The sequence below is a fragment of the Glycine soja genome, chromosome 19 (assembly GCF_004193775.1).
Source record: "Glycine soja cultivar W05 chromosome 19, ASM419377v2, whole genome shotgun sequence".
In the NCBI taxonomy this organism is placed as follows: Eukaryota; Viridiplantae; Streptophyta; class Magnoliopsida; order Fabales; family Fabaceae; genus Glycine; species Glycine soja.
In genome coordinates this window covers 37,172,052-37,191,317 of record NC_041020.1, presented here as the reverse complement: position 1 = coordinate 37,191,317, position 19,266 = coordinate 37,172,052, and the positions used below count along the sequence as shown (strand labels likewise).

The window sequence follows — 19,266 nt, the reverse complement described above, 5'->3', positions numbered from 1 at the left end:
AAAACCGTGAACCGCCGACAGTGACCACCTCCAACCTTGATGCCGGGACCAATTCTAACAGTCTCACGATGGTATCCACTGGTCCGAACAGGAAACCAAACCCATTGGGTAAAGTCAGTACCGCCTGGGTACAGGTAGCTAAGCAGAAGAGGGGTATGTCAGAGCACGAAGTAGGTACACAGGAAGAGCAGATGGCGCGCCAATCCATGGCTGCTGACCGAGATGACCAAACATGCAAAGAGGGGGGCGAGCAGATTGTGGGAAACAACGATGACGCAGAGAGGGATAGCTTTTTTCACGAAAACGGAAAAAATGAATGTACATGGAGCTATTACGTGTCGCGGACCCAACTTATGCAAAGGAACGGGTCATGTCACAACCACGTGACTGAGGGGATTTTTATAAATGGAATGAGCCTTTCTTTTAGCACCCCCCCAAGAAACAACAATTTTTTTTTTCTTTTAGCCTACAAACAAGTAAAGGCGAAAACACTACAGCATGGCAAATTTATTCACGTCGAAGAGGGTACCAAAAGCAAAGGGATCTGGGCTGTGCAGATGGGGTAACCTCAGAAACAGCTTAAAAAATACATCAATTAAGCCCGCAGCAGCAACATAAGTTGCACAATGACAAATGTGGGAATGGTCAGGGTGATATTAAAGCACATGTGGAAACTACATCAGCACAAGATGAAGCAGATGATGCAAACCCAGCCAATATTCAGCTACAAGAGGCAATGGAGTTATGGAAAGTTGCAAAGAAACTGGGGGTAACAGGTGGCCCAGCCCAGGGGAAAATTATAGACAACATAAGGGCAATGGAGGAAAGAGATAAGAAAGAGGCAGAGAGATTGGGAAATAGGAGCAGTACCCCATGAACATCATTTCATACAATGTCAGGGGACTAGGGAGGGGGGTTAAATGGCCAACAATCTGAAGAATGGTCAAGAAATAGCATGTAGATATGATTTGTATCCAGGAGACAAAGAAGGAAATAATTGAAAAATCCATGTGTCAAGCACTATGGGGGGATCTTGAGGTAAATTGGGAAGCGCAATCTGCATCTAATACAGCAGGAGGGGTCTTATGTATCTGGAGTGAAAAGACATTCAAATTAGAAAGGAGAGTCATTGGTAGTGGTTTTATACTGTTGGTAGGGCAGTGGATAAAGGAGGCACAACAAGTCCATATCATCAGCATCTACTCACCATGTGATATTCAAAGTAAGAGAACCCTATGGAATAATGTTAAGTAGTTGAAAAACTTAAACCCTGGGGGATTATGGTGCATATTGGCTGATTTCAATAATATTAGATCTCAGTCAGAAAGAATTGGTACTTGTCAAAGGGGGATGGGGGAAAGTAACATAAGGGAGTTCAACGAATGGATTGATGAGATGGAGGTAGATGAAGTGCCATGGGTGGGGAGAAAATTCACTTGGTTTAGACCGGATGGAACTGCTAGGAGCAAGCTGGACAGATTCTTGGTGTCTCCTGAATGGATTGCTAAATGGCCGAGAAGTACCCAGTTCGTCTTGGATAGGAATTTTTCCGACCATTGCCCAATTTTGCTCAGATACAAGTATGTAGACTGGGGTCCTAAATCTTTTAAGATCCTAGATTGCTGGTTTTTGGACAGTTCCTTCAGATTAGTTGTTTAGGAGTGTTGGACCTCTAACTAGCAATGGGGGTGGGGCGGTTACGTGCTTAAAGAGAAGATTAAAAGTCTTAAACAATGGCTGAAAGTGTGGAATAAGGAACAATTTGGGCATACTCTTAAGAAGGTCAAGAAGATTGAGGCTAACTTAAACAAATTGGAAGAGGAAACTATTGACAGACACTTATCCCCCCAAGAAGTACTAAGAAGGAAGCAATTATAGGAAGCACTATGGTAGCAGCTCAATCACATGAATCTATACTAAGGTAGAAGGAGAGATCAAGGTGGATTAAAGAGGGCGATTGCAATTCACGGTACTTCCATTTGTTGGTGAATGCGAATCGCAGACATAACTCGCTGCAGGGAATCATGGTTGATGGATCTTGGATTGAGGAATCGGGAGAAGTAAAAGAGGTAGTACGACAGTTCTTCATGCAAAGATTTCAAGAATCTGACCAAGACAGACCCCGCTTGGATGGAATCCACTTTCAAACCATTGGTCATCCACAGAATGAGATGTTGGTGGGGCGCTTCCAGGAGGATGAAGTCAAACAGGCTGTATGGGATTGTGGAAGCGAGAAAAGTCCTGGCCCAGATGGACTAAACTTCAAGTTTATCAAGGAATTTTGGCATTTAATCAAACCTGATGTCCTCCGGTTTCTGGATGAATTCTATGTAAATGGAATTTTTCCAAGGGGCTGTAATGCATCTTTTTTAGCCTTAATTCCTAAGGTGTCCGATCCACAAATGCTGAATGACTATAGACCTATTTCACTAATAGGTAGTATGTACAAAATTGTGTCCAAGCTGCTGGCTCAAAGACTGAAGAAGGTGATGCCAATCATTATAGATGAAAGACAATCCGCATTCATAGGGGGCAGACATTTGCTGCACAGTGTGATCATAGCAAATGAAGTGGTGGAGGAAGCTCAGAGGAGTCAAAAACCATGCCTGGTTTTCAAAGTAGACTATGAGAAGGCATACGATTCAGTATCACGGGAGTTCTTGATATACATGTTGAGAAGGATGGGTTTCTGCTCCAAATGGATTCAATGGATTGAGGGTTGTTTAAGATCTGCGTCCATATCACTATTGGTAAATGGAAGTCCCTCGGTTGAGTTCATCCCACAAAGAGGGTTTAGACAAGGAGATCCATTAGCACCCCTTCTGTATAATATTGTGGCTGAAGCTTTGAATGGTTAGATGAGAGTAGCCATTGAGAAAAATCTGTTCAGAGGATTCTAGGTGGGCGCCAATAACGTGGAAATCAACATTCTACAATATGCGGATGACACAATATTTTTTGGTGAGGCGACAATGGAGAATGTCAATGCAATCAAAGTCATTCTGAGGAGCTTTGAACTCGTTGCAGGCCTCAAAATAAATTTTGCAAAAAGTTGTATTGGTGCAATTCGAATGTCAGACCAATGGAACCAATAGATTGCAAACCATTTGAATTGTAGCTTGCTGTCCATTCCTTTCATTTATTTGGGTATACCAATAGGGGCAAAAGCAAGGCGGTGTCAGTTGTGGGATCCTATTATCAGTAAGTGTGAGAGAAAATTATCAAAGTGGAAGCAAAGACACATTTCTTTTGGGGGGAGAGTCACACTGATACAGTCGGTCTTAACATCTATTCCCATTTACTTCTTTTCATTTTTCAGGGTCCCTAACAAAGTGGTGGACAAGCTGGTATGATTACAACGTAGATTCCTATGGGGTGGTGGATCTGATCAGAACAAGATTGCCTGGATCAAGTGAGAGACGATGTGCCTCCCAAAAGAAGAAAGGGGATTGGGCATCAAGGATATCAGGAATTTCAATCTTGCGTTGCTGGGCAAATGGAAATGAAGTCTATTCCACCACAATGGAGATTTATGGGCAAGGGTATTGGAGTCAAAATATGGTGGTTGGCAGAGCTTGAGTGAAGCATCTTCAGTTTCCAACGATTCCATATGGTGGCGGGACTTAAAACAGGCCCTTCATCAACCAAAACATGGAAACACTTTCCAAAATGGAATATCGTGGAGGGTTGGATGTGATGATAGGATCAAGTTTTGGGAGGATAATTGGATTAATGATGACATATCTCTACTACCAAAGTATCCAAGGCTATATCTCATTTCACGTCAACAAAATCAGGTCATCCAACAGTTGGGAGCCCACATGGATACAGGGTGGGAATGGGACTTTATGTGGAGGAGACCACTATTTGATAGTGAGATTACCATCGCTGATAGCTTCCTAAATGATGTTGAAGGCAAGATAATCCATCCATACAAAAGAGATGATTGGGTTTGGAAAGCAGACCCAAGTGGCATATACTCGACACAAAGTGCGTATAATATGTTGAGGGGGGAAACCATAAAGGGCAGTTGTGACGGAGTTTTTGAGGAGCTATGAAAAATAAAGGTCCCAAAGAAAATTTCAGTATTTGCTTGGAGATTAATTAGAGATAGACTGCCAACAAAGACAAATCTGAGAAGGCGACAGGTCGAGATTAATGATATGATGTTCCCATTCTGTAGGACCATGGAGGAGGCTGCAGGCCACTTATTCTTCCACTGCAATAAAATCATTCCTATTTGGTGGGAATCTCTGTCTTGGGTGAATATCCTAGTGGCTTTCCCAGAAAATCCTAGGCTGCATTTCCTTCAACATGTACTTGGTCTGGCTGATGGAATAGGAGCTACTAGATGGAAGTGTTGGTGGTTGGCTTTGACTTGGACCATTTGGCAGCAGAGGACCACCATACTTTTTTCAAGTGGCACCTTTAATGCCAACAAATTGTTGGATGATGCAGTATTTCTGTTGTGGACATGGCTCAGTAATTTGGAGCCAGCTTTTGTAACCCATTATAATCAATGGTCCTCTAATCTTAGAGAAGGCTTTATCTAGGATATTAGTATGATTATAGATTTATAAACTAACATTTGTAGTCAGCTTTTGGTTCCTATTGAGACTGTTTTAAGTCTGATCTTGGAACCATTTGCTTGGACGATCTCACCTATGTAATCTTTGTACCTCTGGTACTTGAATATTTATAATATTTATCTTTGCTGATGAAAAAAAATAATTTTTTTTAATATATTTGTTCATTTTTCTTTTTTATTTAAACTAACCACCTAATCATGATTTTTTTCAAACAGTTTGAAAAGTAAACCGCATTATGTATCTATAATCTTTTAGTAAAATTTTATATTGGTGATTTGTTTAACTTAACATTGTACATCTGTCACTTATTCTCTTTTTTGTATATATTTCTGTGCTTGCATGGTTACTGAGAAAAATTTTGGGATCTATATGTTTTTTATATTTTTTTCCTTAAAATTTCTAAATGAAAATTGTTGACTAACTAAAATAAAACTTGCAGTATTCATTTCCTCCTTCATGTGTTGGGGAAGTTGGCCGGATTGGTGCCCCAAGTAGAAGAGAAATTGGTCATGGGATGCTTGCTGAGAGATCCCTTGAACCAATTTTGCCTTCTGAAGATGATTTCCCTTACACTATACGTGTTGAGAGTACTATCACAGAAAGCAATGGCTCTTCAAGGTGAGTTTTTTTTAATTCCATTTTCAATTTCCAATTTTTTTTATTTGTTTGTCAATTGTCATCATTATTCTCAGAAAAAGATGAAGATTGAATGAAAATTTGTGTTCAGATACGCACATGCTCTGGTTCTGGTATTATAGTTTAATTTACAATCAGAGTAATTAAAGAATTAATTGTGCTAATCACAAACTAATCTCTGGCCTAATAAAGTAATAATTATTTATTGATCTAATCTAATCAGCATAAATACAGTTGATTGTATATTTACAGATTTTCTAAAGCTTAAGTCTAATACTTCTCTGCAAGATTGAGCATACATATTATTTGGAAATAGGAGCATTTAATGATTATTACTTTTCCCAGTAGCTTAGTTATTGTGTTTAGCTATGTATCTTAGGAAATAGGAAGTAGTTCTCTTTCGGAAGTAGTTCTATTGAAATAGTAGTAGTTATTTATTATCTTTGTAATCATTATTATTATAATAAATAGATCACTCTGCAGAGTGGTAAACTCAAGCAAATTGAGAAAATAAAATCTGTTTCTCTCTTCTCACACACATCAAATTTATTACAAGCAAGGTCAACCTGAGGACAGCTAACTGTAAGGAACTTAGTTAATATTTTGGGAAATCTGGCTCGAGATAACAAAGCCTATAGTAAGCAAATCATTAAATGGTAATAATGAAAAGGAGGGTTGTAAGCAAAATGTAGGACAGCTTGGACTTGTTAAACACCCATTATATTAAAATTACTTAAATGTTATTGTTTAAGTAATTTTGTTTGGACTTGTGAGATTGAATTATTTTAGTTTATTTACTTATGAGATTGAAGTATTTTAAATTTAAATTTAGTTTCAAAACTGAATAATTTAGATTGGGATAATTGTGTAAAATATTTGAATAATTTTAATTTTGACCTTTGAACTATGTTTTTGAAGAAATTGTTAAAATAATTAAAAAATGGGTTAAATTGTATTTTAAACTGTTTTTTTTACAGTAAATATTCATGGATATCCACAAATATTGAAAAAATCCACCAGTATCCGCTTAATGGGTACCTGTGCGGCTGTGCCCGTACGGGGTGGATAATTATCTGGCAGGTAGCAGGTAGCTACTACCTGTCCCGTTGCCATCCTTACTTACCCTTGATGTCCAGCCTCTGCATGCATCTAGCTGCTTCATTATGTTTCTTAACATTCCATGAAATTAAGCTCCAGCAAACACAAATTACCCTCTGAGATTGAACTCTTATATGATGGGGATCCTGGCCAATAAACATTTAACTGATATGAGTAACCAAGCCAATAGAAAAGGTATCACCTTAATATAGGTCACATATTTGCGTAGATTTTAATCTCAGAGTAAAAACATTGGAAGCTGGGACAGTGTTTTGAATAATTTCTTGATAGGAAGAACCAAATAGAATGAAAATCATTGTCAATAGAAGTAACAAAATATTGAAATGCCAAAGTGACAGTGACACTACTAGGACCCTAAATATCTAAATGAACTGAAACAAAAGGAGAGTTTTGCGGGTGGGCACGGTTCTGGGGCTGCCTGTTTTAATATTGAAATGCCTAAGTGAAAAGTGACACTACTAGGACCCTAAATATCTAAATGAACTGAAACAAAAGGAGAGTTTTGCGGGTAGGCACGGTTCTGGGGCTGCCTCTGTTTTAAGCTTAGATACCATAAGGAAGCAGATGACAGGTTTACTGAAACCGTGTATCAGCTACACATCATTGATTTTATTATATAGGTCTATAATCATAAATACAATTGCTTATAGGAGATTTTGTTCCTATAAATCAGATTTTGTTTCCATTATACAATAAATTTCAGAATATTTAGATTGATTCGCAACATATAATTAATCATGGTTTTGTGATGGGTAAGAAGCAGAAGACATTCCGAAGCTATGCAATTTTTGCTATTGTTTAGCATTTATTGATAAAACGCAGATCTAAAGCTCATGGGCTCATGGCTATTTTCCAGTCAATGTAATAGTTTTACTATTTCAGGAAGATGCCATATTCTCCCACCTCTGATTCACTGTTTTATATTTTTGCACACTATACTGTTCTTTTTTCTTAAGAGGGCGAGCCCTGGTGCAGCGGTAAAGTTGTGCCTTGGTGACTTGTTGGTCATGGGTTCGAATCCGGAAACAGCCTCTTTGCATATGCAAGGGTAAGGCTGCGTACAATATCCCTCCCCCATACCTTCGCATAGCGAAGAGCCTCTGGGCAATGGGGTACGAAGTTTTAGAGGGCGAGCCCTGGTGCAGCGGTAAAGTTGTGCCTTGGTGACTTGTTGGTCATGGGTTCGAATCCGGAAACAGCCTCTTTGCATATGCAAGGGTAAGGCTGCGTACAACATCCCTCCCCCATACCTTCGCATAGCGAAGAGCCTCTGGGCAATGGGGTACGTAGTTTTTTTATACTGTTCTTTTTTCTTACATAGCTTTGAAGTTTCCACATTTTATTTATATATATATTTTTATTTTAGCATGGCTTCTGTTTGTGGAGGTTGCTTAGCATTGCAAGATGCTGGGGTTCCTATTAAGGGTTCTATTGCTGGAATTGCAATGGGTATGGTACTGGACACCAAGGAATTTGGTGGAGATGGAACTCCGCTTATTCTGTCTGACATAACTGGATCTGAAGATGCATCTGGAGATATGGATTTCAAGGTTATAATTTACATGATTGAACTTGTGATACTTATTTCCTCACATGATTATTTGGATGATAAGTAATTTGGGGAATTCAGTTTGGTTTGTTGTATATTTTCGTTTTTAGTTAATTTATATTTGATCAACATTGTTTGATATCATAATGCTAAAAAGATGTTTTGACGATGATAAAATGCAGGTTGCTGGAAATGAAGATGGCATAACTGCATTTCAAATGGACATTAAGGTGAAATATTATGAATGTTTAAATGCAATATTTTGATATGCTTATTTCTTCTTTTCTAATTTTTTTGGATTTTGAAAAATGGCTTATTTTCTTTAAAAGGAGTACATTTATTATGTAGAGCAAATTACATTGGTCTCCCCTGAGTTTAGGACTTATTACACTTAGTAACCCCTCCTTATTTTCATCCTGCACTTGCACCCCCCAATTTGTCATTTGTTACACTGTGGTCCCCTACTGCCCGAGCACCATCAAAAACATTAACAGGAACTAAGCATGTGACTTGTTCATGCTTTTTAAATTAAGCATGTGACTTGTTCTTTCTTGCTCAGATTAACAAATTTTTTTGCAGAGAGAAGGAACCAAGAACTGTTGCACGTGTTTTAAACATGATTTGAACTTTCAAAATGAAAATCATTGTCAAATATGCAGAATGAGGAAGTTTGAGTGTGAGGAGAAATAAAGGCATGAATTAAATATTAAATTTAAATGGAAAATTGCATCAAAAACTTCATTAACCATGCTTAAAATTCCAGATCTATTACTTTTACAATGCAAAAACTTGAAATTTCTCCTCCTGATGATGAAAAATTTAAAAATTAAGAAACAAGGAAATGAGGAATCAACACAGAAACAAACATGCACAACAAATCAACAATCTCACAGAATTCTACATCAAAACACAATTCAGTTCCCTAAACAAAAATTTCCAATCTGGGCATTGATTTGCATTGACAAATGGAGTGAGTTGTGGATAGTTTGAGGTTGTCGCTAATAGAGTTGAGAGAAGAGAAGAAATTGAGATTGTGAAATCTAATGTTATTCAACCCAAGTATAATCAGATTACAGTTCAGATCATATAGTTGATCTAACAACTAACTAACCTAACTGTCAACTAACCTAAGTTAGTTGATACAGCTGTCACTAGCTGTCACACACTAATATCCTCTCTGCTAATAACAAACTAACTACTAGCCACAGTAGTTAGACTATCAGTTTACTGTGATAAAGCAAAAATACATTTTGAGCAATGTAATACTCTTATATGTTAAATTTCAGCTTAAAACCAATTGGCTCTAAGTGAAGGTGCCCAACAGATATATAAGCTACACCCCAAGAACTGAGGCAGGTGACATCCCCCCTCAACAGATGCTTGCCAATACTGGCGAGCCTACTAGAATAGGCAAGAACTAAGATGTGCTATAGGCTCTGATACCATGTTAGATTTCAGCTTAAAACCAATTGGCTCTAAGTGAAGTTGTCCAATAGATATATAAGTTGCACCCCAAGAACTGAGGCAAACGATGTGAGACTTTCTAACATTATAGATGCACTTTTGGGAGTCACCGATGGGAATCATGGGGTGGTAATCGGATTATGACGGTGGCGGTGGAGTGGGTGTGGGCAGTAAAGAGCCAAGTGGTGACAATGGGACAGAAGATGACGCCTATGGGAAAGAAAAGAAATGGGTAAGGAGGCGAAAGAAAAGAGAAAGGTGAAGGTGATGACTGAGAGTGGCAGCGCTGGTGGTGTGGTATTAAAATATGTGATTGTATAACTGTGAAAATAGTTTTGTAGTATGTTTGTAAGGGCTGCTAGCTTTTGCTAACAGCACCCCTCTAGTGTTAGAAAATCAATTTCTGTCATTGCTAGTTCAGAGGTCTATATATATCTTTATTGTAACTAACTCCAACTAACTTTTCAGATTGCAATAATATTAGCTTCCTTTCTCTCTAATTTTCTCTCTTTCTCTCTCACACTTTCTCGAATATGGTATCTAGAGCCAATTTTTCGTAGTTATTGTACCTTCACAAGTTCTAGATCCGTGCATCCATGGCTTTCGCTCCTTCGAATTTCATCTCTCAATTGTTCCCAAACTCCATCACCGAGAAGCTCGATGATTCAAACTATCTCCACTGACGGCAGCATGTAGAATTGATTATCAAGTCACACAAATTGCAGCGTTTCGTCGTCAATCCTGTCGTTCCGCCTCACTATCTCACGGAGGATGATCACATTTCTGATCGTGTGAATCCTGAGTATGAAGCTTGGGAAGTTCAGGACCAAACACTTCTTGTTTGCCTCCAATCCACTTTCTCGAAGCCAGTTCTGTCGCGCGTCCTTGACTCTAATCACTCCTATCAGGTTTGGGAGAAGATTCACGAGTATTTCAATCTCTATACGAAATCTCATGCTTGACAACTGCGAACTGTGATGCGTGTGGTTTCACTTGACGGTAAATCCATCGATGAATATTTATGAAATATCAAAGGTTATGTTGATGAATTTGCTGGTGTTGGAGTTCTTGTTCATCATGAGGAGTATGTTGATGTGCTTCTTGAAGGACTCCCATCCGATTATGCACCGGCAATCTCTGTAACTGAGAGCAAGAAGCATAATTCGTCTATCGTCGAGATTGAGGCCTTGTTCTACGGTCATGAAACTCGTCTTGCTCGCTACGATAAAGAAGCTTAGGTGTTAAGTTCTCCATCCTTGAACTACACTCAAGGCTATTCGCATCAAAATTCCTACAAATCCAGTGATCCTGGTGGTTCTCGAGGATTGTATGGCCTTGGTAGTGGTCGTGGTGGTTTTCCTAATTAAGGTGTCGGACGCAGTGGCGGTGTCTCTGGTAGAGGTCGTGGTGGTGGCCGTTTTGTCAATTTTCAGTGTCAAATTTGTCTCAAGTACGGACACATTGCAAATGTTTGCCACTTTCTATGCTCTCCTAACATCCTATGGCATCTCTCACATACTTATCTGTGCCCACATTCATCATCAAAATGGTGTGGTTGAAAGAAAACACAGACATATAGTTAAGTTAGGCCTTACATTATTACATCACGCCTTTTTACTCTTATAGTTTTGGGATTATGCCTTTACTACTGCTATCTATCTAATTAATAGACTTCCCATTGCTTCTCTCAATTTTGCCATTCCCTTTGTTACTCTTTTCAACAAGGATCTTGATTTTCAATTCCTTAAAACCTTTGGCCGTGCTTGTTTTCCCTTGCTGAGACCTTATCATACTCACAAACTCAATTTTCGATCTGAGAGTGTCTACTTTTGGTATATTCCTCCTCTTACAAAGGTTATAAATGTCTGTCTTCATCTGACAGAGTCAGGAAATCGAAATGTTTTCCTAGATGAGCCTTTTAATGGAAGCAAGCTGCTGGAAGACGCAATATTTCTAGTCTGGTCATGGCTTAGAGGGTTTGAGAAAGATTTTGCTGACTCATATAACTACTGGTCTAGTAATCTACCAGTAGCTTTTTGTATATAGGATAGAAATGATGGGTATTACATGGTAGTAATATATCAGGTCTGCAATCTGGATCATCACACTAGTGGATCCAGCAGCATACCCAGCACTAATATTGTATTTATAGTACCTCTGGTACTTTCATACATTTATAATATATTATATTTTGGCTGATAAAAAAAAATATTTCCAAAGATATTCTGTTTAATGAGTTGAGGTTCCCTTATTCTGGCCTGTTTCCCTCCTCTTCTACTTCCATCAAGAGTCTTGACTCCTATTTCAATCTTAATCCTAACCTGTCTCCACCTTCTGTAGTTCCTATGCCTCAATCTTCTCAGCTATCTCCTTATCATTCTCCTTCTGCCCCTCTTTCCCCCTGGTTTTTCCCCTGTTCCTATCCATTCACCTACAGCCTCTCTTCCTGTGTGTCATCCATCCACTTCTTTTGAGTCTATATCTATTCATCCGCATACTTCAGAGTCCACAACCCTTGGTGCACCCTCTTCTGAGTCTGTTTCTGCACCTAATTCTACACTAGTTAATACTCATCCTATGCAAACAAGGTCCAAGTCTGGAATTCACAATCATAGACTACATCCTTCTTTATTTCTTACCCATTCTGAACCCAAAATTGTGAAGCAGGTCCTGGAAAATGCAGATTGGCTTGCTGCCATGCAAAAGAATATGATGCTTTGCTGAAAAATAACACTTGGGACTTAGTTCCCTTACCTTCTAACAGTCAGGATTGAGTTTTCAGAGTAAAGGAAAATGTTGATGGTTCCATCAACAAGTTCAAAGCAAGGTTGGTAGCCAAGGGATTTCATCAAATTCATGGCTTTGACTTTCATGAGACCTTTTCTCCTGTGATCAAGCCTGTCACCATTCGTATTGTTCTCACTCTTGCACTGTCCCATGGGTGGGAATTATTTTAGCTTGATGTGAATAATGCTTTTCTAAATGGGCTTCTTGAAGAATTTGTGTTTATAACACAACCTCCTGGATTTGAAGTTGCAGATAAGTCCCTAGTTTGCAAGCTCAATAAAACTCTCTATGGCTTAAAATAGGCTCCAAGGCAATGGCTTGATAGGCTCAAATCTACTCTTCTTCAGTTTGGATTTGTGGGGAGCAAATGTGACTCTTCCCTTTTTATCTATAGGCAACAGGTGCATATTGTCTATCTTTTAGTCTATGTGGATAATATCATCATCACGGGCAATTCTACTTCTCTTATTTAGCAGCTCACAACCAAACTACACACTGCTTTCTCTCTCAAGCAACTTGGTCATTTGGATTATTTTTTGGGCTTAGAGATCAAGTATCTACCTAATAACTCTATACTAATGACTCAGAGTACATATATTTGTGATTTACTCCACAAAACTCACATGGCTGAATCTCATTCCATTTCTTCCCCATGGTCTCTAATTGCAAACTATCTTGACATGGTGCTGATATTTTTCATGATCCAACTCTATACAGATCAATGGTTGGTGCTTATAATATGCTACTCTTACTAGATCTAAAATCAGCTTTGCTATCAATAAAGTTTGTCAATTTATGGCTGCACCTCTATACTCTCATTGGGTAGTAGTGAAAAGAATCTTAATGTATCTCAAGGGTACTTTGTTTCATGGACTACTTCTTCAGCCTGCTCTTATTACAAAACCCTTGGTTCTTCGCGCGTTCTGTGATGCTGATTGGGCATCTAATGTGGATGACAGGTGTCCACCTTAGGGGCTGCCATCTTTCTTGGCCCAAACTTAATATCTTGGTGGTTTTGCAAACAAAAGGTCAGATTGGTGGCGGTTTGGTTGGGTTTGGGTTGAGGGTGGTTTGTTATGGTTCAGGGTGGCAGCTCAGATTGGGTAGCGTGCCGCTGGTGTGGTGGTGGTTTAGGGTGACAGTGTTGGTGTTTGGTTGGTGATTATGGACTGGTTGCCAAGGGTTTGGAAGAGAGAAATTTGCGATGCAATGAGAAAGGGGGTAGGTCACGAGGGTTTGGAAATTGCAAGAGAGAAGTGTTTTTTTCCCCTACCTGCAGCCATCTTCTTTATCAGCACCCCGCTTTTTTTAACAGATCAGCACCCCTTTTAAGAAGGGTTATTTGGACTTTTCACTAACACCGTTACTTGACAGAGATGGTCAGGGGGTACAAAAGAAATGTATTTTGAATGAGGGGATGAGAGTGTAATAAGTTCTAAACTCGGGAGGGGGGGGATGTAATATCCTCTATTATGTATTAACTAGCTTCTACTTGTTATTTTTATTCATTTCTTCGTCTAAGTAAGTTATTTTATTTGATATCTATATTTTATATCTATTTATCTTAGAATGTGGGTTTTTGGGCTTAACTCAACACCAAAAGCTAGCTTGCTTGGTGCATGGATGTCATGGTGGGTGGTCCATTTAATGGATCTAGGATAAACTCTAATATCATGTTAGAATGTGGGTTTTTGTTAGGTCTAACTTAACCCCAAAGGCTAGCTCATAGGATGAGGGTTGCCTTTCATATATTCTATTGTGGCCTTATCTCTAGCCGATATGGGCCTTAAGTTTTTCTCAATTATGTGTGTGTGTGTGTGTGTATATGTATGTGTGTGTGTGTGTATATATATATCTATATAAGAAAAAGGGTTATACACTGACAGTATAAAAAGTTTTAATCAATTATCCAATACCGTATATGATAAATTTGTTGAATTTTAAAATAATTCAAACAGTGATTTGTGATTGGAAGACAATATAAAACTATATTAAATTGTCAATGCATAGGCATTAAAATCTCTCTCTCTCTCTCTCTCTCTCTCTATATATATATATATATATATATATTATATTTTATAGGGTTTGCTAATGGCTATTAATATATCGTGTTGCAGGTGGGTGGAATTACTTTGCCCATCATGAGAAAGGCACTTCTACAAGCAAGAGATGGCAGGAAGCATATACTTGGTAAAGTTAAAACACTAACTTCATGGTGGTATGACTTATAAAGTATGTTGCAGTTAATGAATTTGTACATTTCATAACTTGAGTCTTTCCTTGAAATATACAGTCAAGACTGGATAGTGTTAAACAATTTTTTGTACTAGATCTGACAGTATTGTGTCAGAAGTAGATCTTGTGTTAGTTTCTTGAAAGTAGTGGTAAAATAAAAAAGAATACCGTGTTTCCATCATTACAGAGAAACACATTACACAGCATTAGGAGAAAAACTTTTTTGTTGAATGTTAATCCTGCAACATTTCATTTATATTAATCCTATGTAATTATTCAACTCAGAGGGTGCCTTAGACATCCAAATGCATTTAGCATGTAGAAACTGATACATGTATGGAGGATGAGTCCGATCTGGAACTAGGAATTGCTCATTTATAGGAATATACACTAGAGGATTAATGGAGTTTAATGTCCAAATCTTTGCTTCTTTTTGTTTGACAAGTCCATTTCTTGGACTTTCCTTTTTTTCTTTTTTTTTGTAACGTTAAGTCTTAGAAACTTTCAATATTTTTCCATTTATTGTCTTTTTTTGTTTTATCAGCAAATGTTAATTTTGTTAGTTTGTTAGTTTTTTGTCAGCGGGAGGGATTGAGAACCCGCGATCTTTCCCTTTTTCCCTTCTTTCTTAACCACCTAACCAATCTTATATTTACAGTTGTAAAATAGATACCATTCTTCATCTTCCTGTTCACAACATTTCTAATTTTCAGTCTGCATATACTTCACTCTTGGTGAAATAAACATAATCTGCATGTGCTTTGGAGATCAATAGTTAGTTCTGTAAAATTCGAAAATCATTTTTTATTTTTGTAGTTTTAAATTAATTTTCTTTTATTGTTGTTGACATCTTAATATCTTTGTCTTTCGTTCTCCCTTCTATTACCTAATCAAGGAGCAATGATGAATTCCTCACCTCCTCCAGCAAAAAGACTTTCGAAGTATGCTCCTCTGATTCATGTTATGAAGGTCTGTTTGCTGCTTTCCTTTTGAGAAATGCTAGAAACACACTATCTTATTTTATTGAATGACAATTTTGTGGGTCCCACATCATATTTAATGATTTTCTCTTTTGATTTTGTAGTTTTCAATATATTTTAATCAATTAGAGAGTGTGTTTGAAGGAGTGTGTCAGAGAATGTGTTTCTAGTACTCCTCTTTTCTTTTTCCCCTTCATTGGTTATCACTCAATCATCCATCAGTTATCATTGTACACGTATTTTTTATAGGTACGACCAGATAGAATAAATCTTATAATTGGTTCTGGTGGGAAAAAAGTGAAGAGCATTATTGAGGAATCTGGAGTAGACACTATTGATACAGAAGATGATGGCACTGTACGAGAACAATCAGCTTATCTACATGCTTTTATATGAATATTACAGTTACTCTTCTATTGATATATAATGAATAACTCTTCTGCGGCTTATGCAGGTGAAAATATTTGCAAAAGACTTGCCTAGTTTAGAGAAGTCTAAAGCTATTATTAATAGTTTGACGATGGTTCCAACTATTGGTGATATATATAGGTATTTATCACGTCTTTTTCTGATTATATAGGTTTGTTGCTTGCATTGATTCAATGAAAAGGATACAAGTTAAAAAATTCTCAGATAAAAAATGTGAAAAATTAAGTGATCCAAAAGAGTGAAATATCTGCAAGAGACTCATGGGATTCAACCGCTGCACATAACATACAAAATGCTATTGCTTGGAAAGTAATCCTCAGCTTTTTTACTGGTCGGTGGGGTGTAGGTTGTTAACCCTTTTTACTTCAATTTCCTTCTCTTTCAAATGAAAGAGCTGTATGCTTTGGCTCAGAATTGTTCATTTGGCTTTTCTGGTGTTTACCCAATTGCCTTTGAGAATGATATATTTCTATTATTTATAAAATAGTAGAGTTGAAATAGAGATTTAAGACATAAATTATAGACAAAGATTTGATAGAAAAAGTCTCCCTGCACTGCCATATATATAGAATTATTGTACAAGCGTTTTTCCATTATTAGGGAAAGAATATTACAAGATCTACACAATAGTCAGCCTAATTACAATTAAATCAATCAAATATCAAATCTCAGTCTATATCGCACAAAATCTCAATACAATCTTATCGTAATCTCAATAGTAGAAAGGAGGGTGCTAATCTCTCTAAATTTAATGACATGAATATATATTTTCTTCTTGTTTTTCTTCTTTTTCTGCCTTAACAAATTTCCTCTTTATAAAAGAAGTTTAAATTATATTTTAAGTCCCTCAAAATATTATGATTCTCCCATTTGGTCCCCCATTACTCCTCATTTTTTCCTTTTTTTTTGTTCCCATATAGTCCCTTTGTTAGGCTTCTATTTGTTTTGTCTGTTAAGTGCCTACGTGACTTAAAAAAATAAGGGACCAAACGGAAAAAGAGTGATGTTTAGAGAGACTAGAAAATAAGCAAAAATAATACTTAATGGACAAAACTAATGAAAGACTAACAAAGGGACTATATGGGAAATGAAAAAAAAAATTATGAGGACTAAATTACAACTTTTTTTTTTGAAAAATGATGGACAAAATAAAAAGTCTATTAACATAATTTAGCCAAAAAAATATTCCTCTTGTTTTTCTTTAATGATTTTCTAATGTGTTTGCAAAAGAGAACTATTGATAAATGAGGGGTTATATATATAATTGTGCTGCCTTCTATACTTCAGGAGCTGTGAAATCAAATCAATAGCCTCATATGGAGTTTTTGTAGAGATAGCACCTGGACGAGAGGTATGTACTTCCACCTAGTTGCCAAAGGCATAGATAATTAGAAATAGATACCATCAGATTACTTCTTAAACATAGTTGAATTTTGGGATTTCTAATGAAGTTGTATCTTACCATGTTCTGTTACTTAAATCATATAAATGATTTAGAGCTAATACATCATGTTTATAATTATCAGATGATTATAAATGTGTTTTCCTTTTAAGGTTTGCATTTCACATGAGAATGTTTTGAAAAAAAAATTGGGTTTACTATCTTTTTAGTCCCTGAACATTTTTTTTGTCATTACTTTTAGTCATTTCTATGGAGTAAAAGCAAGAACAGAAAAAAGTTACATCACAATCAGTCAATAATTGACCGATTCTTCAATCAGTCATTATTTGACTGATTCTCCAATTAATAATTAATTGACTGAATCTTTTGCTCGATTTGATATCCAACATTTTTCATTTTATGTAGGGACTGTGTCATATCAGTGAACTGAGTTCAGGTTGGCTACCCAAGGCAGAAGATGTAAGCATTTTCTTTTGATTCTATATTCCGAAGAAAATTAACAGCGTATGCAAATAATGCTGGGATAATATTTGACTTGCATTCCTCCAGGTTTTCAAAGTGGGAGATCGCATTGATGTAAAGCTTATAGAGGTATGTTATTTTAATCATTGTTATCTTTGAATCATGTTCAACTTTACCATTGGCTCTATATGAATGTTATTTACCTTATATGAATAATCTGAACTTGTCTTTTTTAAAAATAGTTGACCCCAGTGCCAGAACTTGGGTTCTAATCGAAAAATATTTATCCAGCAATACATGTCTAGCTTTCATCTTACCCATTAGAAATGAACTGGCCTAATTCATCCCAGAAACTCAGGGAGAGCATTGTCTGAGCCTAATTCAGCTATTACACGTGAGAGACATTCTCTCTAACTGAAATTTCTTATATTTTTATTTTTTTTTAGATTCTTCTTTATAATTTGAACTTTTTTTCTCTGAAATTGGTAAAATTGCATTCTCGGTCAAGTCAGCCACCTTATTTTCGTTAGTTCCTGACTCATGTTATGAAGTATGAACTATGTAAACTTTTATTATATCCGAAGAATATGATTCTTGTTTTTGTTGTTTCAAAATATTCAATTTTACCATATTGTGTGGTGGGCATTCAATCTTATGATTTTAAGCATGCACTGCAGATAAATGAAAAGGGACAGCTGCGCCTTAGTCACCGAGCACTGCTTCCTGATACAGAAGCTTCACCGAAGGATGGTTTAGTGGAAGAAAAGACTGAACAGTCTAAGGATAAGTCTAGCACTCCCAATGTCACAGCCTCTTCTAAAAGGAGTTCAGAGGATGATTCTGTGCTTCCTTCTAAAAAGTTTGTCAGGAGATTGGTCAGCTCTTCCCTGGATAAGCCTTTCACTAACAAAGACAAGACAAAGAAGAGTAGCAACAAAGCAGTTGGTAGTGTGTCTGGCAAAGATGAAAGCAGTTTGGTTAGTGGAGAGGCGTAAAACTGATAATATATTTTGCAAATAAAGCAGACAAATGATGCTTGCTAGAAAAAATTTGGTTTCATATGCACCAGAAGGATGAGGTTGCAAGCTCTTACAAACTAACAGATGGATGGTATGAGCAACCTATATCTATTCTCTGCTGATTTATTGTATTGATGTTCCTATCTACAAATACCCAAATTCTCAACTTTTCCAAAAGGAACTTCTATTTTGGTAACATTATAAATGGTAAATAAGAGAAAATTGTCAAAACTCAAACTGCAGCCCTATTCAACGAGTGACTCTTAGAATGTGGGTTTATACATAACTCAATCTCAAAAGCTTATGTATTCTTAGAAAATTGTCATAGGATGAGGGTTGTCTCCCTACTTATATATTTTATTTTGGCGTTATCTCTAGCCGATGTGGGATTTTGATTTTTCCTAATACATCTACCCCCAATAATTTTACACTTGGTGCGTGGATAATATGGTGATTGACCCTTTTAATGCATTTAGGATAGACTCTGATACCATCTTAGATTGTGGATTTGGGTCTAACTCAACTTCAAAAGCTAGTTCATAGGGTGAGGATTGTCCCCCACTTATAGACTCTATTTTGGCCTTATCTTATTCAG

The 19,266-nt window shown here is 37.0% G+C and overlaps 1 pseudogene; it reads left to right on the top strand.

Moving 5' to 3' along the window:
• Nucleotides 1–19,266, top strand: part of LOC114400027 — a 69,001-nt pseudogene that overhangs the window by 48,852 nt on the left and 883 nt on the right.